Source organism: Rhinoraja longicauda, unplaced genomic scaffold (genome assembly GCF_053455715.1).
Source record: "Rhinoraja longicauda isolate Sanriku21f unplaced genomic scaffold, sRhiLon1.1 Scf000214, whole genome shotgun sequence".
Taxonomy (NCBI): domain Eukaryota; kingdom Metazoa; phylum Chordata; class Chondrichthyes; order Rajiformes; family Arhynchobatidae; genus Rhinoraja; species Rhinoraja longicauda.
The window spans coordinates 116,005-140,446 of record NW_027601432.1 but is presented as its reverse complement, the minus strand read 5'-3'; the positions used below and the strand labels follow the sequence as shown (position 1 = coordinate 140,446).

At 54.7% G+C, this 24,442-nt stretch overlaps 1 long non-coding RNA gene across 4 annotated transcripts in view; it reads right to left on the bottom strand.

Annotated features, from left to right (window-relative positions):
* The window catches only part of LOC144590575 (uncharacterized), a 28,159-nt gene extending 16,713 nt beyond the window's left edge, over nt 1-11,446 (bottom strand). The window contains exons 1-4 of one of the 4 annotated variants that reach the window (XR_013546446.1): nt 11,292-11,446; nt 7,286-7,404; nt 5,381-5,517; nt 1,375-1,493 (exon numbers count right to left, since the gene is read on the bottom strand). This is a non-coding gene — a long non-coding RNA (uncharacterized LOC144590575). Of the gene's footprint in view, nt 1-1,374; nt 1,494-5,380; nt 5,518-7,285; nt 7,405-8,130; nt 8,180-8,354; nt 8,519-11,291 lie in introns of those variants that run through there. The other 3 variants (XR_013546448.1, XR_013546447.1, XR_013546449.1) reach the window with 3 other exon arrangements.
* Nucleotides 11,447-24,442: the final 12,996 nt, after the last annotated feature.

Genomic DNA, 24,442 nt, shown 5'->3' with positions numbered 1-24,442 from the left:
CCCTAACCCTAACCCTAACCCTAACCCTAACCCTAACCCTAACCCTAACCCTAACCCTAACCCTAACCCTAACCCTAACCCTAACCCTAACCCTAACCCTAACCCTAACCCTAACCCTAACCCTAACCCTAACCCTAACCCTAACCCTAACCCTAACCCTAACCCTAACCCTAACCCTAACCCTAACCCTAACCCTAACCCTAACCCTAACCCTAACCCTAACCCTAACCCTAACCCTAACCCTAACCCTAACCCTAACCCTAACCCTAACCCTAACCCTAACCCTAACCCTAACCCTAATGCATCCTCACGCCAGAGATGGCCCCTGTGCCCACCCCCCAAACCTAACCCTAACAGCGGACTGCACTGGATCACCCCAAACAGTCCCCAAAAGACCCTTGGCACCTACCCTCAACTATTACAACTCTCAACACTCACCCCAACAAGAATGGCAATACCCCCCCACCCTCATCCCAGATCACCCCAAACAACCCAAAAGACCCTTGACACCTATACCCCTACCTCACAAGGATAGATCATACCCTCCACCCTCACCCCAGAGGGGGTCCCTATGCTCCCTTCCCCACCCATAAACCTAACCCTAACACCAGACTAGACCAGACCACCCCAAACAGTCCCCAAAAAACCCTAGGCACCCACCCTCAAACCGCAGCAAGTTAGGCGGCACCCTCCATCCTCACGCCAGAGATGGCCCCTGTGCCCACCCCCCAAACCTAACCCTAACAGCGGACTGCACTGGATCACCCCAAACAGTCCCAAAAAGACCCTTGGCACCTACCCTCAACTCAACAAGGATAGGCTATAACCCCCACCCCCAGAAACTAACCGTAACATCGGGTTGCATAGGCCCTCCCCAAACAACCCAAAAGACCCCCAAAAGAGGATCTTAAACCTTTGTAAATAGATGATTCAACCTGCATCAGAGGACCCCTTAGACCCAGAGACCCCCCATCACACCTGGAACACAGCTAGCTCCCCCAGAAAAGATGGACTATTGAAGGGAGCGATAGGACCCTTACACACTCACAACACGATGCCCACTCCCACCTCAGCCACAAACCCCCCCCCCCCCATCACACAATGGCCACAGACCAGGTATGGGTTTGCAAAGCACACTCACTCACAACAAAGATTGCAGAACATGATAATAGACAGGAGGCCAGAGGAATGCAGAAAACATTAACAGCAGATCAAAAAGCAGGAGGCCAGGAACACAACCAAAGAACACAAAGAAGTGGACCGACGAATTGAGACAAAGAATAGGTATGACATCAGCAGTCCCAACCAAAGTGACCGGTCCTAAGACAACACATGGGAGGAATAAACCCAGAAAGGGAGGTACTTTCAACCCACCCTTTATAAACCACACACCGACCAGAAGTAGATCTCTTTCCCTGATGAAGCTACAGCGATAGCGAAACTGGAAAAGTCGTTGCCCAGTCGGGAAGAGTTCGGCAAGCGGTCCCCGCAAGCTGGAAAGAAAACCAAAGACTTGGTGAGCACCTTGGTGTTAACCTTACGCAGCTAGAAATAATTGATGTAAAGAATTGATATTTATAGTTTACTGCACTAGCATTACAGTACAGTTTATTACAGTATAAGTTTTCTCCACACTGTACTAACCAAACCTGAAATGAGTAATAGCATGCAGATGGTAGGGGGGGCAGAGTTTAACAATGGGAATCTTGACCAGCACAGGAATCAATCGAGACCGAGGGATTCCTTTGCAGTCGCTGTTCGAGTGATTTATAAAATGGCCCAGACTCTACACCATCTGAGGGTTCTGCAAGAGCAGAGCCAACCTCCTAGAGGTATCAGGAGACAGGCGAGGATATTGACACACTTTATAAAACCGGCTAATCCCACCCAGGCAACATTACAAAAATTGGCCTCTAATGCTGACACCTGGGCAGAACAAACACGACAAATTTTGGTTGAACATTACCAAAACAGCTTGTATGATCTGGACAAAGTGTACCTGGAGGGCGAACCGACCAATCGGGTCCAGGAGGCGGTCGCCAAAGCCTTAATTTGGAACAAGAAAAATTTGGGGGATAAATTTAAAATCCGAATTGAGGATTTGAGAGAACGAGTCTTGGGCCTAACCTCAGAGACGGGACTGAGACAGAGAGGCAGCCTGCGGGAGCCCCAGCCCCGCAGGCACACCGCCGCAACTTCCAATGTTGCGGTACACATACCGCAGGCGTTGTTTACTGTTTCGCAGGAGAGCCGGATCGACCGACCCCAGGCCGAATGGACGACCGCCCGGACGGCGCCCCGACCCGCTCCTGCTCCCCGCAGCCCCGACATTACTCCCCCCACCACCCCGGTGCGCCCACCCATCAGCCCCGAGATCGTAGTGTTGCGGCGGCTGGACCTCCTGGCGCAGGCCGGCTCCCCGCCACTCGACCCCCAGGCCCACCTCCAGTGGGACAGCGCGGTCCGATCAGAGGACTGGACATGTTGCCCGAGCACCGAATCACCCAGCACGTCAGCCCCGATCCACCGGGGCCCCGACACTCACGCCCAGTTGCCCCGTAGACCACGGGTACAGCGGAGACCTTCCCGGAGTGAGACCGAATCGAACGCGCAGCCTGCAGGGCCTCAGCCCGGAAATGACGTCACTGCCCCGTTGCAACAGGCAACCTTGTCCCCCCCGACAGTTCCCTCCCGCCCGACAGTTCCCTCTCCCCCACCGGCTCCTTCCACATCCACACACAGGGTCCCATCACCCAGGGAGAGACCAGCACGCAGGACCTGCACACAACAGCATAGGGTCCCCACGGCCCCGACCACCGACACAGTGAGGGACTCACAGGACGACTTCCAGCAGCACACATAGGGAGGTCCGGTAAATAACAGGCAGAGACAGGCTGAAGTAACTAGGCATCCCAATTCAAAACAGAAGAATGTAACCTGGAAACTCCAGCCCAGTAAGCCCGTTTTAATAATTGGAGATTCCAACATTTCTAGGATCCCAAAATGTCCCAACGACAACACACAATTGGACAGCTATCCAGGAGCCAAATTTATACATGGCACTGCCATCCTCGAGAAATTAGGGGAATGCCCAGAAACTCAGAAAGTGGTTCTTTCAATGGGCATCAATAATCGGACACAAAGACCACTGACGGCCATCAAACAACTCCAAGCACTAGTAAAGATGGCCAGTCGTAAATTCCCTAATGCTAGCATATGGGTCCCGGTCATCAACTTCAGCCAGTCTCTCCCAGCACCAGAGCAGGCAACACTCAGGCAGCTCAACGACCACATACAGACCAAGAGGCACATACCCGCTCTCCCTCCCGGCCAGTTCAGAGTAGGCCCAGATCACATTCACTGGACAGAGAACACGGCCCGAGCCATGATCCGAGAGTGGATGAAGTCTTTAAACTAATGGGGACACCATGCCAAGAGAGGCAGGGCCTACAATTAGGTAAAACCATCATCAACCTTTCCCAGACATTCACCCTCACCAAAATCCAAGAGAGAGTATTGAACAGGGGCCTCACCTTCGTCCCTACTCCAAAATCGCACAAAGAACAAGTACAGGGGGACCTGTTTAGATTCTATCGAGCCATCATGTTAATACACCACTTTTGTGACGTGGAGTCGGGGGAAAGATTACCCTTCACCCCACGCACAGGATGGACCCCAGATGAGGATCAGGTCCCTAGAGAGATCACAGAATTCATGACAGAAACAGCATCGGCCATCAGGGACATGCCCATGACAAAGGATAGGCCCAATCTCACTAGAAAAGAGAGGGAGGCCATGGCAGAACTGAGGGACAACAATGAGATAGTGATCAAACCAGCAGACAAGGGGAGCAGTATCGTCATCATGGACAGACAACAGTACCTGTTCGAGGCGCACAGACAACTGAACAAGGTAGAACACTACACCAAGTTAGATGAGCCTATATATAGAGAAACACAAGAGGAAATAGGGGAAATCTTGGAGGAGCTTAGGACGTCAGGATACATCCAACAGAAACAAGTAGAATACCTAACAGGAGCACAACCCAGGGCGAGGAAATTCTACATGCTCCCAAAGATACACAAAAACCCAGACACGTGGACGGTGCCTGGAGAAATACCTCCAGGTAGGCCCATTGTGTCAGACTGCAGTAGCGAATCCTACGGGGTAGCAGAATACATTGACCACTATCTCAATCCACTGGCACAGCAACACCCCAGCTACATTAAAGACACCTACCACTTCACTCGAATAGTCAACTCCCTTAGCATACCACCCGATGCGATACTCTTTACCATGGATGTGGAAAGCCTGTACACAAACATAGAGACAGACAGGGGGATAGAGGCGGTTAAAAACACCCTGCAGAGAAATCCTGACCTGGAGAGACCAGACGAGGCCTTAGTCAAATTACTTTACCTGGGATTGACAAAGAACGATTTTGAATTTAACGGGGAGTTCTACCTACAAGTTAAAGGGACGGCAATGGGGAAGAAGTTTGCCCCGGCTTATGCCAACATATACATGGCAGAGTGGGAAGAGACGGCCTTCCTGAAATGCCCCAAGCGCCCCATGTGCTACTACAGGTTCTTAGATGACATCTGGGGAGTGTGGACACACTCAGAAGGGGAGTTAGAGGGGTTCATCGACATACTTAATGCCCACCACCCTTCCATCAAAATTAAAGCTTTGACAAGCAGGGAGAGGGTAGACTTCCTCGACACTACAGTCTTTAAACTACCGTCAGCTGACGACCAAGTCCAAAAACTAGCCACCAAAGTCTTTTTCAAACCCACAGACACCCACACCCTTTTACACACCACGAGCCACCACCCAAAACACACCTTTAGGGGTATTGTCAAGTCACAACTGACACGCTTTCACCGGATATGCACCAGGGAGGAGGACTTTGCCCAGGCCACCACCACCCTTTTCACCGCTCTCAGGCAGAGGGGGTACTGCAGACGTAGATTAAGACACATTAAGGCAGACTTCCTAAAAGGCACGCAAGGACCCAGACCCAGGCCAGGCTTGACACGCAACTTGCCACTAATAACAGGGTACGGTAGCATGGCCGTCCAGGCCCACAAAATAGTCAAGGGCCGCTTTGAACAATTCCAAAGAGGATTTGTCACACTGCAGGGATACAAAGCAATGTCAGCGTTCAAGAGGGCTAAAAACCTGAAGGATATCTTGGTCAGTACTAGCCTCCAAACGAGCTCAGGCTGCGGTCAAAGGCAATGTAGGGCCTGCATTCACTTGACAATAGCCAAAAACATAGAGAACACTGTGACGGGAAAGAGAAAGCAGATAGCACAGAGAATAACCTGCGAGCAAAAGAATGTAGTGTATGCAATTAAATGTAAGCAGTGCCACTTACTGTACATTGGCGAAACAGGCAACAGCCTCAGAGTCAGACTGACAGGACACATCAGCAACATCACGAGGGGAGACCAGTCCGTCCCCATTAGCAGACACTTCCAACAGCACGGGGTCCAGTCCCTTGAGATCATGGGTCTGGAAACAAATGTAAATTGGTCAACCGGGCGTAGGAAGAGGGCAGAGAGGCTATGGATCAAAGCGTTACAGACGAAAGAACCCAATGGCCTGAACCTAGCATAAACTCAAACTCAGGGTGGAACCTGACTGACTCCTAAAAATCGACAGAAGGGCAAGTTAAAAGGCGAACAGATTTGGACAAGGGTGATGAGACCGTGGGCCAGACTAAAGTGGCAGTATATGGCGAAAAGGAATCTCCAGGGGGAGATCATTAAGCGCCAGAGGGCATTTTGGCCTACTGTCCGACAAATCACAACCTAACCCTAACCCTAACCCTAACCCTAACCCTAACCCTAACCCTAACCCTAACCCTAACCCTAACCCTAACCCTAACCCTAACCCTAACCCTAACCCTAACCCTAACCCTAACCCTAACCCTAACCCTAACCCTAACCCTAACCCTAACCCTAACCCTAACCCTAACCCTAACCCTAACCCTAACCCTAACCCTAACCCTAACCCTAACCCTAACCCTAACCCTAACCCTAACCCTAACCCTAACCCTAACCCTAACCCTAACCCTAACCCTAACCCTAACCCTAACCCTAACCCTAACCCTAACCCTAACCCTAACCCTAACCCTAACCCTAACCCTAACCCTAACCCTAACCCTAACCCTAACCCTAACCCTAACCCTAACCCTAACCCTAATGCATCCTCACGCCAGAGATGGCCCCTGTGCCCACCCCCCAAACCTAACCCTAACAGCGGACTGCACTGGATCACCCCAAACAGTCCCCAAAAGACCCTTGGCACCTACCCTCAACTATTACAACTCTCAACACTCACCCCAACAAGAATGGCAATACCCCCCCACCCTCATCCCAGATCACCCCAAACAACCCAAAAGACCCTTGACACCTATACCCCTACCTCACAAGGATAGATCATACCCTCCACCCTCACCCCAGAGGGGGTCCCTATGCTCCCTTCCCCACCCATAAACCTAACCCTAACACCAGACTAGACCAGACCACCCCAAACAGTCCCCAAAAAACCCTAGGCACCCACCCTCAAACCGCAGCAAGTTAGGCGGCACCCTCCATCCTCACGCCAGAGATGGCCCCTGTGCCCACCCCCCAAACCTAACCCTAACAGCGGACTGCACTGGATCACCCCAAACAGTCCCAAAAAGACCCTTGGCACCTACCCTCAACTCAACAAGGATAGGCTATAACCCCCACCCCCAGAAACTAACCGTAACATCGGGTTGCATAGGCCCTCCCCAAACAACCCAAAAGACCCCCAAAAGAGGATCTTAAACCTTTGTAAATAGATGATTCAACCTGCATCAGAGGACCCCTTAGACCCAGAGACCCCCCATCACACCTGGAACACAGCTAGCTCCCCCAGAAAAGATGGACTATTGAAGGGAGCGATAGGACCCTTACACACTCACAACACGATGCCCACTCCCACCTCAGCCACAAACCCCCCCCCCCCCCATCACACAATGGCCACAGACCAGGTATGGGTTTGCAAAGCACACTCACTCACAACAAAGATTGCAGAACATGATAATAGACAGGAGGCCAGAGGAATGCAGAAAACATTAACAGCAGATCAAAAAGCAGGAGGCCAGGAACACAACCAAAGAACACAAAGAAGTGGACCGACGAATTGAGACAAAGAATAGGTATGACATCAGCAGTCCCAACCAAAGTGACCGGTCCTAAGACAACACATGGGAGGAATAAACCCAGAAAGGGAGGTACTTTCAACCCACCCTTTATAAACCACACACCGACCAGAAGTAGATCTCTTTCCCTGATGAAGCTACAGCGATAGCGAAACTGGAAAAGTCGTTGCCCAGTCGGGAAGAGTTCGGCAAGCGGTCCCCGCAAGCTGGAAAGAAAACCAAAGACTTGGTGAGCACCTTGGTGTTAACCTTACGCAGCTAGAAATAATTGATGTAAAGAATTGATATTTATAGTTTACTGCACTAGCATTACAGTACAGTTTATTACAGTATAAGTTTTCTCCACACTGTACTAACCAAACCTGAAATGAGTAATAGCATGCAGATGGTAGGGGGGGCAGAGTTTAACAATGGGAATCTTGACCAGCACAGGAATCAATCGAGACCGAGGGATTCCTTTGCAGTCGCTGTTCGAGTGATTTATAAAATGGCCCAGACTCTACACCATCTGAGGGTTCTGCAAGAGCAGAGCCAACCTCCTAGAGGTATCAGGAGACAGGCGAGGATATTGACACACTTTATAAAACCGGCTAATCCCACCCAGGCAACATTACAAAAATTGGCCTCTAATGCTGACACCTGGGCAGAACAAACACGACAAATTTTGGTTGAACATTACCAAAACAGCTTGTATGATCTGGACAAAGTGTACCTGGAGGGCGAACCGACCAATCGGGTCCAGGAGGCGGTCGCCAAAGCCTTAATTTGGAACAAGAAAAATTTGGGGGATAAATTTAAAATCCGAATTGAGGATTTGAGAGAACGAGTCTTGGGCCTAACCTCAGAGACGGGACTGAGACAGAGAGGCAGCCTGCGGGAGCCCCAGCCCCGCAGGCACACCGCCGCAACTTCCAATGTTGCGGTACACATACCGCAGGCGTTGTTTACTGTTTCGCAGGAGAGCCGGATCGACCGACCCCAGGCCGAATGGACGACCGCCCGGACGGCGCCCCGACCCGCTCCTGCTCCCCGCAGCCCCGACATTACTCCCCCCACCACCCCGGTGCGCCCACCCATCAGCCCCGAGATCGTAGTGTTGCGGCGGCTGGACCTCCTGGCGCAGGCCGGCTCCCCGCCACTCGACCCCCAGGCCCACCTCCAGTGGGACAGCGCGGTCCGATCAGAGGACTGGACATGTTGCCCGAGCACCGAATCACCCAGCACGTCAGCCCCGATCCACCGGGGCCCCGACACTCACGCCCAGTTGCCCCGTAGACCACGGGTACAGCGGAGACCTTCCCGGAGTGAGACCGAATCGAACGCGCAGCCTGCAGGGCCTCAGCCCGGAAATGACGTCACTGCCCCGTTGCAACAGGCAACCTTGTCCCCCCCGACAGTTCCCTCCCGCCCGACAGTTCCCTCTCCCCCACCGGCTCCTTCCACATCCACACACAGGGTCCCATCACCCAGGGAGAGACCAGCACGCAGGACCTGCACACAACAGCATAGGGTCCCCACGGCCCCGACCACCGACACAGTGAGGGACTCACAGGACGACTTCCAGCAGCACACATAGGGAGGTCCGGTAAATAACAGGCAGAGACAGGCTGAAGTAACTAGGCATCCCAATTCAAAACAGAAGAATGTAACCTGGAAACTCCAGCCCAGTAAGCCCGTTTTAATAATTGGAGATTCCAACATTTCTAGGATCCCAAAATGTCCCAACGACAACACACAATTGGACAGCTATCCAGGAGCCAAATTTATACATGGCACTGCCATCCTCGAGAAATTAGGGGAATGCCCAGAAACTCAGAAAGTGGTTCTTTCAATGGGCATCAATAATCGGACACAAAGACCACTGACGGCCATCAAACAACTCCAAGCACTAGTAAAGATGGCCAGTCGTAAATTCCCTAATGCTAGCATATGGGTCCCGGTCATCAACTTCAGCCAGTCTCTCCCAGCACCAGAGCAGGCAACACTCAGGCAGCTCAACGACCACATACAGACCAAGAGGCACATACCCGCTCTCCCTCCCGGCCAGTTCAGAGTAGGCCCAGATCACATTCACTGGACAGAGAACACGGCCCGAGCCATGATCCGAGAGTGGATGAAGTCTTTAAACTAATGGGGACACCATGCCAAGAGAGGCAGGGCCTACAATTAGGTAAAACCATCATCAACCTTTCCCAGACATTCACCCTCACCAAAATCCAAGAGAGAGTATTGAACAGGGGCCTCACCTTCGTCCCTACTCCAAAATCGCACAAAGAACAAGTACAGGGGGACCTGTTTAGATTCTATCGAGCCATCATGTTAATACACCACTTTTGTGACGTGGAGTCGGGGGAAAGATTACCCTTCACCCCACGCACAGGATGGACCCCAGATGAGGATCAGGTCCCTAGAGAGATCACAGAATTCATGACAGAAACAGCATCGGCCATCAGGGACATGCCCATGACAAAGGATAGGCCCAATCTCACTAGAAAAGAGAGGGAGGCCATGGCAGAACTGAGGGACAACAATGAGATAGTGATCAAACCAGCAGACAAGGGGAGCAGTATCGTCATCATGGACAGACAACAGTACCTGTTCGAGGCGCACAGACAACTGAACAAGGTAGAACACTACACCAAGTTAGATGAGCCTATATATAGAGAAACACAAGAGGAAATAGGGGAAATCTTGGAGGAGCTTAGGACGTCAGGATACATCCAACAGAAACAAGTAGAATACCTAACAGGAGCACAACCCAGGGCGAGGAAATTCTACATGCTCCCAAAGATACACAAAAACCCAGACACGTGGACGGTGCCTGGAGAAATACCTCCAGGTAGGCCCATTGTGTCAGACTGCAGTAGCGAATCCTACGGGGTAGCAGAATACATTGACCACTATCTCAATCCACTGGCACAGCAACACCCCAGCTACATTAAAGACACCTACCACTTCACTCGAATAGTCAACTCCCTTAGCATACCACCCGATGCGATACTCTTTACCATGGATGTGGAAAGCCTGTACACAAACATAGAGACAGACAGGGGGATAGAGGCGGTTAAAAACACCCTGCAGAGAAATCCTGACCTGGAGAGACCAGACGAGGCCTTAGTCAAATTACTTTACCTGGGATTGACAAAGAACGATTTTGAATTTAACGGGGAGTTCTACCTACAAGTTAAAGGGACGGCAATGGGGAAGAAGTTTGCCCCGGCTTATGCCAACATATACATGGCAGAGTGGGAAGAGACGGCCTTCCTGAAATGCCCCAAGCGCCCCATGTGCTACTACAGGTTCTTAGATGACATCTGGGGAGTGTGGACACACTCAGAAGGGGAGTTAGAGGGGTTCATCGACATACTTAATGCCCACCACCCTTCCATCAAAATTAATGCTTTGACAAGCAGGGAGAGGGTAGACTTCCTCGACACTACAGTCTTTAAACTACCGTCAGCTGACGACCAAGTCCAAAAACTAGCCACCAAAGTCTTTTTCAAACCCACAGACACCCACACCCTTTTACACACCACGAGCCACCACCCAAAACACACCTTTAGGGGTATTGTCAAGTCACAACTGACACGCTTTCACCGGATATGCACCAGGGAGGAGGACTTTGCCCAGGCCACCACCACCCTTTTCACCGCTCTCAGGCAGAGGGGGTACTGCAGACGTAGATTAAGACACATTAAGGCAGACTTCCTAAAAGGCACGCAAGGACCCAGACCCAGGCCAGGCTTGACACGCAACTTGCCACTAATAACAGGGTACGGTAGCATGGCCGTCCAGGCCCACAAAATAGTCAAGGGCCGCTTTGAACAATTCCAAAGAGGATTTGTCACACTGCAGGGATACAAAGCAATGTCAGCGTTCAAGAGGGCTAAAAACCTGAAGGATATCTTGGTCAGTACTAGCCTCCAAACGAGCTCAGGCTGCGGTCAAAGGCAATGTAGGGCCTGCATTCACTTGACAATAGCCAAAAACATAGAGAACACTGTGACGGGAAAGAGAAAGCAGATAGCACAGAGAATAACCTGCGAGCAAAAGAATGTAGTGTATGCAATTAAATGTAAGCAGTGCCACTTACTGTACATTGGCGAAACAGGCAACAGCCTCAGAGTCAGACTGACAGGACACATCAGCAACATCACGAGGGGAGACCAGTCCGTCCCCATTAGCAGACACTTCCAACAGCACGGGGTCCAGTCCCTTGAGATCATGGGTCTGGAAACAAATGTAAATTGGTCAACCGGGCGTAGGAAGAGGGCAGAGAGGCTATGGATCAAAGCGTTACAGACGAAAGAACCCAATGGCCTGAACCTAGCATAAACTCAAACTCAGGGTGGAACCTGACTGACTCCTAAAAATCGACAGAAGGGCAAGTTAAAAGGCGAACAGATTTGGACAAGGGTGATGAGACCGTGGGCCAGACTAAAGTGGCAGTATATGGCGAAAAGGAATCTCCAGGGGGAGATCATTAAGCGCCAGAGGGCATTTTGGCCTACTGTCCGACAAATCACAACCTAACCCTAACCCTAACCCTAACCCTAACCCTAACCCTAACCCTAACCCTAACCCGGACAAGACCGGACAAGACCCGGACAAGACCCGGACAAGACCCGGACAAGACCCGGACAAGACCTGACAAGACCGGACAAGACCGGACAAGACCGGACAAGACCCGGACAAGACCGGACAAGACCGGACAAGACCCAGACAAGACCGGACAAGACCGGACAAGACCGGACAAGACCAGACAAGACCGGACAAGACCGGACAAGACCGGACAAGACCGGACAAGTCCCGGACAAGACCGGACAAGACCGGACAAGACCCGGACAAGACCGGACAAAACCGGACAAGACCCGGACAAGACCGGACAAGGACCGGACAAGACCCGGACAAGACCCGGACAAGACCCGGACAAGACCCGGACAAGACCTGACAAGACCGGACAAGACCGGACAAGACCGGACAAGACCCGGACAAGACCGGACAAGACCGGACAAGACCCAGACAAGACCGGACAAGACCGGACAAGACCGGACAAGACCAGACAAGACCGGACAAGACCGGACAAGACCCAGACAAGACCGGACAAGACCGGACAAGACCCAGACAAGACCGGACAAGACCGGACAAGACCCAGACAAGACCGGACAAGACCGGACAAGACCCAGACAAGACCGGACAAGACCGGACAAGACCCAGACAAGACCGGACAAGACCGGACAAGACCCAGACAAGACCGGACAAGACCGGACAAGGCCCGGACAAGACCGGACAAGGCCCAGACAAGACCGGACAAGACCGGACAAGACCCAGACAAGACCGGACAAGACCGGACAAGACACAGACAAGACCGGACAAGACCGGACAAGACCCAGACAACACCGGACAAGACCGGACAAGACCCAGACAACACCGGACAAGACCGGACAAGACCCAGACAACACCGGACAAGACCGGACAAGACCCAGACAAGACCGGACAAGACCGGACAAGACCGGACGAGATCCAGGCAAGACCGGACAAGACCGGACAAGACCGGACAAGACTGGACAAGACCGAACAAGACCGGACAAGACCCGGACAAGACCGGACAAGACCGGACAAGACCGGACAAGACCCAGACAAGACCGGACAAGACCGGACAAGACCCAGACAAGACCGGACAAGACCGGACAAGACACAAACAAGACCGGACAAGACCGGACAAGACCGGACAAGACCCAGACAAGACCGGACAAGACCCACATAAGAACGGACAAGACCCAGACAAGACCGGACAAGACCGGACAAGACCCAGACAAGACCGGACAAGACCCAGACAAGACCGGACAAGACCGGACAAGACCGGACAAGACCCAGACAAGACCGGACAAGACCCAGACAAGACCGGACAAGACCGGACAAGACCCAGACAAGACCGGACAAGACCGGACAAGACCCAGTCAAGACCGGACAAGACCCAGACAAGACCGGACATGACCGGACAAGACCCAGACAAGACCGGACAAGACCGGACAAGACCCAGACAAGACCGGACAAGACCGGACAAGACCCAGACAAGACCGGACAAGACCGGACAAGACCCAAATAAGACCGGACAAGACCGGACAAGACACAGACAAGACCGGACAAGACCCAGACAAGACCGGACAAGACCGGACAAGACCGGACAAGACCGGACAAGACTCAGACAAGACCGGACAAGACCGGACAAGACCCATACAAGTCCGGACAAGACCGGACAAGACCCAGACAAGACCGGACAAGACCCAGACAAGACCGGACAAGACCCAGACAAGACCGGACAAGACCGGACAAGACCCAGACAAGACCGGACAAGACCGGACGAGACCCAGACAAGACTGGACAAGACCGGACGAGACCCAGACAAGACCGGACAAGACCGGACGAGTCCCAGACAAGACCGGACAAGACCGGACGAGACCCAGACAAGACCGGACAAGACCGGACGAGACCCAGACAAGACCGGACAAGACCGGACGAGACCCAGACAAGACCGGACAAGACCGGACGAGACCCAGACATACCGGACAAGACCGGACAAGACCCAGACAAGACCAGACAAGAACGGACGAGACCCAGACAAGACCGGACAAGACCGGACAAGACCGGACAAGACCGGACGAGACACAGACAAGACCGGACAAGACCGGACGAGACCCAGACAAGACAGGACAAGACCGGACAAGACCGGACAAGACCCAGACAAGACCGGACAAGACCGGACCAGACCCAGACAAGACCGGACAAGACCGGACAAGACCCAGACAAGACCGGACAAGACCGGACAAGACACAGACAAGACCGGACAAGACCGGACAAGACCCAGACAAGTCCGGACAAGACCCAGACAAGACCGGACAAGACCGGACAAGACCGGACAAGACCGGACAAGACCGGACAAGACCCAGACAAGACCGGACAAGACCGGACAAGACCCAGACAAGACCGGACAAGACCGGACAAGACCCAGACAAGACCGGACAAGACCGGACAAGACCCGGACAAGACCGGACAAGACCGTACAAGACCGGACAAGACCGGACAAGACCGGACAAGACCCAGACAAGACCGGACAAGACCGGACAAGACCCAGACAAGACCGGACAAGACCGGACAAGGCCCGGACAAGACCGGACAAGGCCCAGACAAGACCGGACAAGACCGGACAAGACCCAGACAAGACCGGACAAGACCGTACAAGACACAGACAAGACCGGACAAGACCGGACAAGACCCAGACAACACCGGACAAGACCGGACAAGACCCAGACAACACCGGACAAGACCGGACAAGACCCAGACAACACCGGACAAGACCGGACAAGACCCAGACAAGACCGGACAAAACCGGACAAGACCGGACGAGATCCAGGCAAGACCGGACAAGACCGGACAAGACCGGACAAGACTGGACAAGACCGGACAAGACCGGACAAGACCCGGACAAGACCGGACAAGACCGGACAAGACCGGACAAGACCCGGACAAGACCGGACAAGACCCAGACAAGACCGGACAAGACCGGACAAGACCGGACAAGACACAAACAAGAACGGACAAGACCGGACAAGACCGGACAAGACCCAGACAAGACCGGACAAGACCCACATAAGAACGGACAAGACCCAGACAAGACCGGACAAGACCGGACAAGACCCAGACAAGACCGGACAAGACCCAGACAAGACCGGACAAGACCGGACAAGACCGGACAAGACCCAGACAAGACCGGACAAGACCCAGACAAGACCGGACAAGACCGGACGAGACGCAGACAAGACCGGACAAGACCGGACGAGACCCAGACAACACCGGACAAGACCGGACGAGACCCAGACAAGACCGGACAAGACCGGAAGAGACCCAGACATACCGGACAAGACCGGACAAGACCCAGACAAGACCGGACAAGACCGGACGAGACCCAGACAAGACCGGACAAGACCGGACAAGACCGGACAAGACCGGACGAGACACAGACAAGAACGGACAAGACCGGATGAGACCCAGACAAGACAGGACAAGACCGGACAAGACCGGACAAGACCCAGACAAGACCGGACAAGACCGGACCAGACCCAGACAAGACCGGACAAGACCGGACAAGACCCAGACAAGAACGGACAAGACCGGACAAGACCCAGACAAGACCGGACAAGACCGGACAAGACCCAGACAAGTCCGGACAAGACCCAGACAAGACCGGACAAGACCGGACAAGACCGGACAAGACCCAGACAAGACCGGACAAGACCGGACAAGACCCAGACAAGACCGGACAAGACCGGACAAGACCCAGACAAGACCGGACAAGACCGGACAAGACCCGGACAAGACCGGACAAGACCGGACAAGACCGGACAAGACCCGGACAAGACCGGACAAGACCGGACAAGACCCAGACAAGACGGGACAAGACCCGACAAGACCCAGACAAGAAGGGACAAGACCGGACAAGACCCAGACAAGACCAGACAAGACCGGACAAGACCCAGACAAGACCGGACAAGACCTGACAAGACTCAGACAAGACCGGACAAGACCGGACAAGACCCAGACAAGACCGGACAAGACCGGACAAGACCCAGACAAGACCGGACAAGACCGGACAAGACCCGGACAAGACCGGACAAGACCGGACAAGATCGGACAAGACCCGGACAAGACCGGACAAGACCCAGACAAGACCGGACAAGACCGGACAAGACCCAGACAAGACCGGACAACACCGGACAAGACCCAGACAAGACCGGACAAGACCGGACAAGTCCCAGACAAGAAAGGACAAGACCGGACAAGACCCAGACAAGACCGGTCAAGACCAGACAAGACCCAGCCAAGACCGGACAAGACCCAGACAAGACCGGACAAGACCGGACAAGACCCAGACAAGACGGGACAAGACCCGACAAGACCCAGACAAGACGGGACAAGACCGGACAAGACCCAGACAAGACCAGACAAGACCGGACAAGACCCAGACAAGACCGGACAAGACCCAGACAAGACCGGACAAGACCTGACAAGACTCAGACAAGACCGGACAAGACCGGACAAGACCCAGACAAGACCGGACAAGACCGGACAAGACCCAGACAAGACCGGACAAGACCGGACAAGACACAGACAAGACCGGACAAGACCGGACAAGACCCAGACAAGATCGGACAAGACCGGACAAGACCTGACAAGACCGGACAAGACCGGACAAGACCGGACAAGACCGGACAAGACACAGACAAGACCTGACAAGACTCAGACAAGACCGGACAAGACCGGACAAGACCCAGACAAGACCGGACAAGACCGGACAAGACCCAGACAAGACCGGACAAGACCGGACAAGACCCGGACAAGACCGGACAAGACCCGGACAAGACCCGGACAAGACCCGGACAAGACCCGGACAAGACCTGACAAGACCGGACAAGACCGGACAAGACCGGACAAGACCCGGACAAGACCGCACAAGACCGGACAAGACCCAGACAAGACCGGACAAGACCGGACAAGACCGGACAAGACCAGACAAGACCGGACAAGACCGGACAAGACCCAGACAAGACCGGACAAGACCGGACAAGACCCAGACAAGACCGGACAAGACCGGACAAGACCCAGACAAGACCGGACAAGACCGGACAAGACCCAGACAAGACCGGACAAGACCGGACAAGACCCAGACAAGACCGGACAAGACCGGACAAGACCCAGACAAGACCGGACAAGACCGGACAAGGCCCGGACAAGACCGGACAAGGCCCAGACAAGACCGGACAAGACCGGACAAGACCCAGACAAGACCGGACAAGACCCAGACAAGACCGGACAAGACCGGACAAGACCGGACAAGACCCAGACAAGACCGGACAAGACCCAGACAAGACCGGACAAGACCGGACAAGACCCAGACAAGACCGGACAAGACCGGACAAGACCCAGTCAAGACCGGACAAGACCCAGACAAGACCGGACATGACCGGACAAGACCCAGACAAGACCGGACAAGACCGGACAAGACCCAGACAAGACCGGACAAGACCGGACAAGACCCAGACAAGACCGGACAAGACCGGACAAGACCCAAATAAGACCGGACAAGACCGGACAAGACACAGACAAGACCGGACAAGACCCAGACAAGACCGGACAAGACCGGACAAGACCGGACAAGACCGGACAAGACTCAGACAAGACCGGACAAGACCGGACAAGACCCAGACAAGTCCGGACAAGACCGGACAAGACCCAGACAAGACCGGACAAGACCCAGACAAGACCGGACAAGACCCAGACAAGACCGGACAAGACCGGACAAGACCCAGACAAGACCGGACAAGACCGGACGAGACCCAGACAAGACTGGACAAGACCGGACGAGACCCAGACAAGACCGGACAAGACCGGACGAGTCCCAGACAAGACCGGACAAGACCGGACGAGACCCAGACAAGACCGGACAAGACCGGACGAGACCCAGACAAGACCGGACAAGACCGGACGAGACCCAGACAAGACCGGACAAGACCGGACGAGACCCAGACATACCGGACAAGACCGGACAAGACCCAGACAAGACCGGACAAGACCGGACGAGACCCAGACAAGACCGGACAAGACCGGACAAGACCGGACAAGACCGGACGAGACACAGACAAGACCGGACAAGACCGGACGAGACCCAGACAAGACAGGACAAGACCGGACAAGACCGGACAAGACCCAGACAAGACCGGACAAGACCGGACCAGACCCAGACAAGACCGGACAAGACCGGACAAGACCCAGACAAGACCGGACAAGACCGGACAAGACCCAGACAAGATCGGACAAGACCGGACAAGACCCAGACAAGTCCGGACAAGACCCAGACAAGACCGGACAAGACCGGACAAGACCGGACAAGACCCAGACAAGACCGGACAAGACCGGACAAGACCCAGACAAGACCGGACAAGACCGGACAAGACCCAGACAAGACCGGACAAGACCGGACAAGACCCGGACAAGAACGGACAAGACCGGACAAGACCGGACAAGACCCGGACAAGACCGGACAAGACCCAGACAAGACCGGACAAGACCGGACAAGACCCAGACAAGACTGGACAAGACCGGACGAGACCCAGACAAGACCGGACAAGACCGGACGAGTCCCAGACAAGACCGGACAAGACCGGACGAGACCCATACAAGACCGGACAAGACCGGACGAGACCCAGACAAGACCGGACAAGACCGGACGAGACCCAGACAAGACCGGACAAGACCGGACGAGACCCAGACATACCGGACAAGACCGGACAAGACCCAGACAAGACCGGACAAGACCGGACGAGACCCAGACAAGACCGGACAAGACCGGACAAGACCGGACAAGACCGGACGAGACACAGACAAGACCGGACAAGACCGGACGAGAACCAGACAAGACAGGACAAGACCGGACAAGACCGGACAAGACCCAGACAAGACCGGACAAGACCGGACCAGACCCAGACAAGACCGGACAAGACCGGACAAGACCGGACAAGACCCAGACAAGACCGGACAAGACCGGACAAGACCCAGACAAGACCGGACAAGACCGGACAAGACCCAGACAAGTCCGGACAAGACCCAGACAAGACCGGACAAGACCGGACAAGACCGGACAAGACCCAGACAAGACCGGACAAGACCGGACAAGACCCAGACAAGACCGGACAAGACCGGACAAGACCCAGACAAGACCGGACAAGACCGGACAAGACCCGGACAAGACCGGACAAGACCGGACAAGACCGGACAAGACCCGGACAAGACCGGACAAGACCCAGACAAGACCGGACAAGACCGGACAAGACCCAGACAAGACCGGACAAGACCGGACAAGACCCAGACAAGACCGGACAAGACCGGACAAGTCCCAGACAAGAACGGACAAGACCGGACAAGACACAGACAAGACCGGTCAAGACCGGACAAGACCCAGCCAAGACCGGACAAGACCCAGACAAGACCGGACAAGACCGGACAAGACCCAGACAAGACGGGACAAGACCCGACAAGACCCAGACAAGACGGGACAAGACCGGACAAGACCCAGACAAGACCAGACAAGACCGGACAAGACCCAGACAAGACCGGACAAGACCTGACAAGACTCAGACAAGACCGGACAAGACCGGACAAGACCCAGACAAGACCGGACAAGACCAGACAAGACCCAGACAAGACCGGACAAGACCGGACAAGACACAGACAAGACCGGACAAGACCGGACAAGACCCAGACAAGATCGGACAAGACCGGACAAGACCCGGACAAGACCGGACAAGACCGGACAAGACCCGGACAAGACCGGACAAGACCGGACAAGACCGGACAAGACCCGGACAAGACCGGACAAGACCCAGACAAGACCGAACAAGACCGGACAAGACCCAGACAAGACCGGACAAGACCGGACAAGACCCAGACAAGACCGGACAAGACCGGACAAGTCCCAGACAAGAACGGACAAGACCGGACAAGACCCAGACAAGACCGGTCAAGACCGGACAAGACCCAGCCAAGACCGGACAAGACCCAGACAAGACCGGACAAGACCGGACAAGACCCAGACAAGACGGGACAAGACCCGACAAGACCCAGACAAGACGGGACAAGACCGGACAAGACCCAGACAAGACCAGACAAGACCGGACAAGACCCAGACAAGACCGGACAAGACCTGACAAGACTCAGACAAGACCGGACAAGACCGGACAAGACCCAGACAAGACCGGAGAAGACCGGACAAGACCCAGACAAGACCGGACAAGACCGGACAAGACACAGACAAGACCGGACAAGACCGGACAAGACACAGACAAGATCGGACAAGACCGGACAAGACCCAGACAAGACCGGACAAGACCCAGACAACACCGGACAAGACCGGACAACAACGGACAAGACCCAGACAAGACCGGACAAGACCGGACAAGACCAAGACAAGACCGGACAAGACCGGACAAGACCCAGACAAGACCGGACAAGACCGGACAAGACCCAGACAAGATCGGAAAAGACCGGACAAGACCCAGACAAGACCGGACAAGACCGGACAAGACCCAGACAAGACCGGGCAAGACCCAGACAAGACCGGACAAGACCGGACAAGACCCAGACAAGACCGGACAAGACCCAGACAAGACCGGACAAGACCGGACAAGACCCAGACAAGACCGAGTCAAGACCGGACAAGACCGGACAAGACCCAGACAAGACCGGACAAGACCGGACAAGACCCAGACAAGACCGGACAAGACCGGACAAGACCCAGACAAGATCGGACAAGACCGGACAAGACCGGACGAGAACCAGACAAGACCGGACAAGACCGGACGAGACCCAGACAAGACCGGACAAGACCGGACAAGACCGGACAAGACCGGACAAGACCCAGACAAGACCGGACAAGACCGGACAAGACCCAGAAAAGACCGGACAAGACCGGACAAGATCCAGACAAGACCGGACAAGACCGGACAAGACCCAGACAAGACCGGACAAGACCCAGACAAGACCGGACAAGACCGGACAAGACCCAGACAAGACCGGACAAGACCGGACAAGACCCGGACAAGACCGGACAAGACCGGACAAGACCGGACAAGACCCGGACAAGACCGGACAAGACCCAGACAAGACCGGACAAGACCGGACAAGACCCAGAAAAGACCGGACAAGACCGGACAAGACCCAGACAAGACCGGACAAGAACGGACAAGACCCAGACAAGACCGGACAAGACCGGACAAGACCCAGACAAGACCGGACAAGACCGGACAAGACCCAGACAAGATCGGACAAGACCGGACGAGACCGGACAAGACCCAGACAAGACGGGACAAGACCCGACAAGACCCAGACAAGACGGGACAAGACCGGACAAGACCCAGACAAGACCAGACAAGACCGGACAAGACCCAGACAAGACCGGACAAGACCGGACAAGACCCAGACAAGATCGGACAAGACCGGACAAGACCGGACAAGACCCAGACAAGACCGGACAAGACCCAGACAACAACGGACAAGACCGGACAAGACCGGACAAGACCCAGACAAGACCGGACAAGACCGGACAAGACCAAAACAAGACCGGACAAGACCGGACAAGGCCCAGACAAGACCGGACAAGACCGGACAAGACCCAGACAAGACCGGACAAGACCGGACAAGACACAGACAAGACCGGACAAGACCGGACAAGACCCAGACAACACCGGACAAGACCGGACAAGACCCAGACAACACCGGACAAGACCGGACAAGACCCAGACAACACCGGACAAGACCGGACAAGACCCAGACAAGACCGGACAAGACCGGACAAGACCGGACGAGATCCAGGCAAGACCGGACAAGACCGGACAAGACCGGACAAGACTGGACAAGACCGGACAAGACCGGACAAGACCCGGACAAGACCGGACAAGACCGGACAAGACCGGACAAGACCCGGACAAGACCGGACAAGACCCAGACAAGACCGGACAAGACCGGACAAGACACAAACAAGACCGGACAAGACCGGACAAGACCGGACAAGACCCAGACAAGACCGGACAAGACCCACATAAGAACGGACAACACCCAGACAAGACCGGACAAGACCGGACAAGACCCAGACAAGACCGGACAAGACCCAGACAAGACCGGACAAGACCGGACAAGACCGGACAAGACCCAGACAAGACCGGACAAGACCCAGACAAGACCGGACAAGACCGGACAAGACCCAGACAAGACCGGACAAGACCGGACAAGACCCAGTCAAGACCGGACAAGACCCAGACAAGACCGGACATGACCGGACAAGACCCAGACAAGACCGGACAAGAACGGACAAGACCCAGACAAGACCGGACAAGACCGGACAAGACACAGACAAGACCGGACAAGACCGGACAAGACCCAAACAAGACCGGACAAGACCGGACAAGACACAGACAAGACCGGACAAGACCCAGACAAGACCGGACAAGACCGGACAAGACCGGACAAGACCCAGACAAGACCGGACAAGACCGGACAAGACCCAGACAAGACCGGACAAGACCGGACAAGACCCAGACAAGATCGGACAAGACCGGACAAGACCGGACGAGAACCAGACAAGACCGGACAAGACCGGACGAGACCCAGACAAGACCGGACAAGACCGGACAAGACCGGACAAGACCGGACAAGACCCAGACAAGACCGGACAAGACCGGACAAGACCCAGAAAAGACCGGACAAGACCGGACAAGATCCAGACAAGACCGGACAAGACCGGACAAGACCCAGACAAGACCGGACAAGACCCAGACAAGACCGGACAAGACCGGACAAGACCCAGACAAGACCGGACAAGACCGGACAAGACCCGGACAAGACCGGACAAGACCGGACAAGACCGGACAAGACCCGGACAAGACCGGACAAGACCCAGACAAGACCGGACAAGACCGGACAAGACCCAGAAAAGACCGGACAAGACCGGACAAGACCCAGACAAGACCGGACAAGAACGGACAAGACCCAGACAAGACCGGACAAGACCGGACAAGACCCAGACAAGACCGGACAAGACCGGACAAGACCCAGACAAGATCGGACAAGACCGGACGAGACCGGACAAGACCCACACAAGACGGGACAAGACCCGACAAGACCCAGACAAGACGGGACAAGACCGGACAAGACCCAGACAAGACCAGACAAGACCGGACAAGACCCAGACAAGACCGGACAAGACCTGACAAGACTCAGACAAGACCGGACAAGACCGGACAAGACCCAGACAAGACCGGACAAGACCGGACAAGACCCAGACAAGACCGGACAAGACCGGACAAGACCCAGACAAGACCGGACAAGACCGGACAAGACCCAGACAAGATCGGACAAGACCGGACAAGACCGGACAAGACCCAGACAAGACCGGACAAGACCCAGACAACACCGGACAAGACCGGACAAGACCGGACAAGACCCAGACAAGACCGGACAAGACCGGACAAGACCAAGACAAGACCGGACAAGACCGGACAAGGCCCAGACAAGACCGGACAAGAACGGACAAGACCCAGACAAGACCGGACAAGACCAGACAAGACACAGACAAGACCGGACAAGACCGGACAAGACCCAGACAACACCGGACAAGACCGGACAAGACCCAGACAACACCGGACAAGACCGGACAAGACCCAGACAACACCGGACAAGACCGGACAAGACCCAGACAAGACCGGACAAGACCGGACAAGACCCAGACAAGATCGGACAAGACCGGACAAGACCGGACAAGACCCAGACAAGACCGGACAAGACCCAGACAACACCGGACAAGACCGGACAAGACCGGACAAGACCCAGACAAGACCGGACAAGACCGGACAAGACCAAGACAAGACCGGACAAGACCGGACAAGGCCCAGACAAGACCGGACAAGAACGGACAAGACCCAGACAAGACCGGACAAGACCGGACAAGACACAGACAAGACCGGACAAGACCGGACAAGACCCAGACAACACCGGACAAGACCGGACAAGACCCAGACAACACCGGACAAGACCGGACAAGACCCAGACAACACCGGACAAGACCGGACAAGACCCAGACAAGACCGGACAAGACCGGACAAGACCGGACGAGATCCAGGCAAGACCGGACAAGACCGGACAAGACCGGACAAGACTGGACAAGACCGGACAAGACCGGACAAGACCCGGACAAGACCGGACAAGACCGGACAAGACCGGACAAGACCCGGACAAGACCGGACAAGACCCAGACAAGACCGGACAAGACCGGACAAGACACAAACAAGACCGGACAAGACCGGACAAGACCGGACAAGACCCAGACAAGACCGGACAAGACCCACATAAGAACGGACAACACCCAGACAAGACCGGACAAGACCGGACAAGACCCAGACAAGACCGGACAAGACCCAGACAAGACCGGACAAGACCGGACAAGACCGGACAAGACCCAGACAAGACCGGACAAGACCCAGACAAGACCGGACAAGACCGGACAAGACCCAGACAAGACCGGACAAGACCGGACAAGACCCAGTCAAGACCGGACAAGACCCAGACAAGACCGGACATGACCGGACAAGACCCAGACAAGACCGGACAAGACCGGACAAGACCCAGACAAGACCGGAC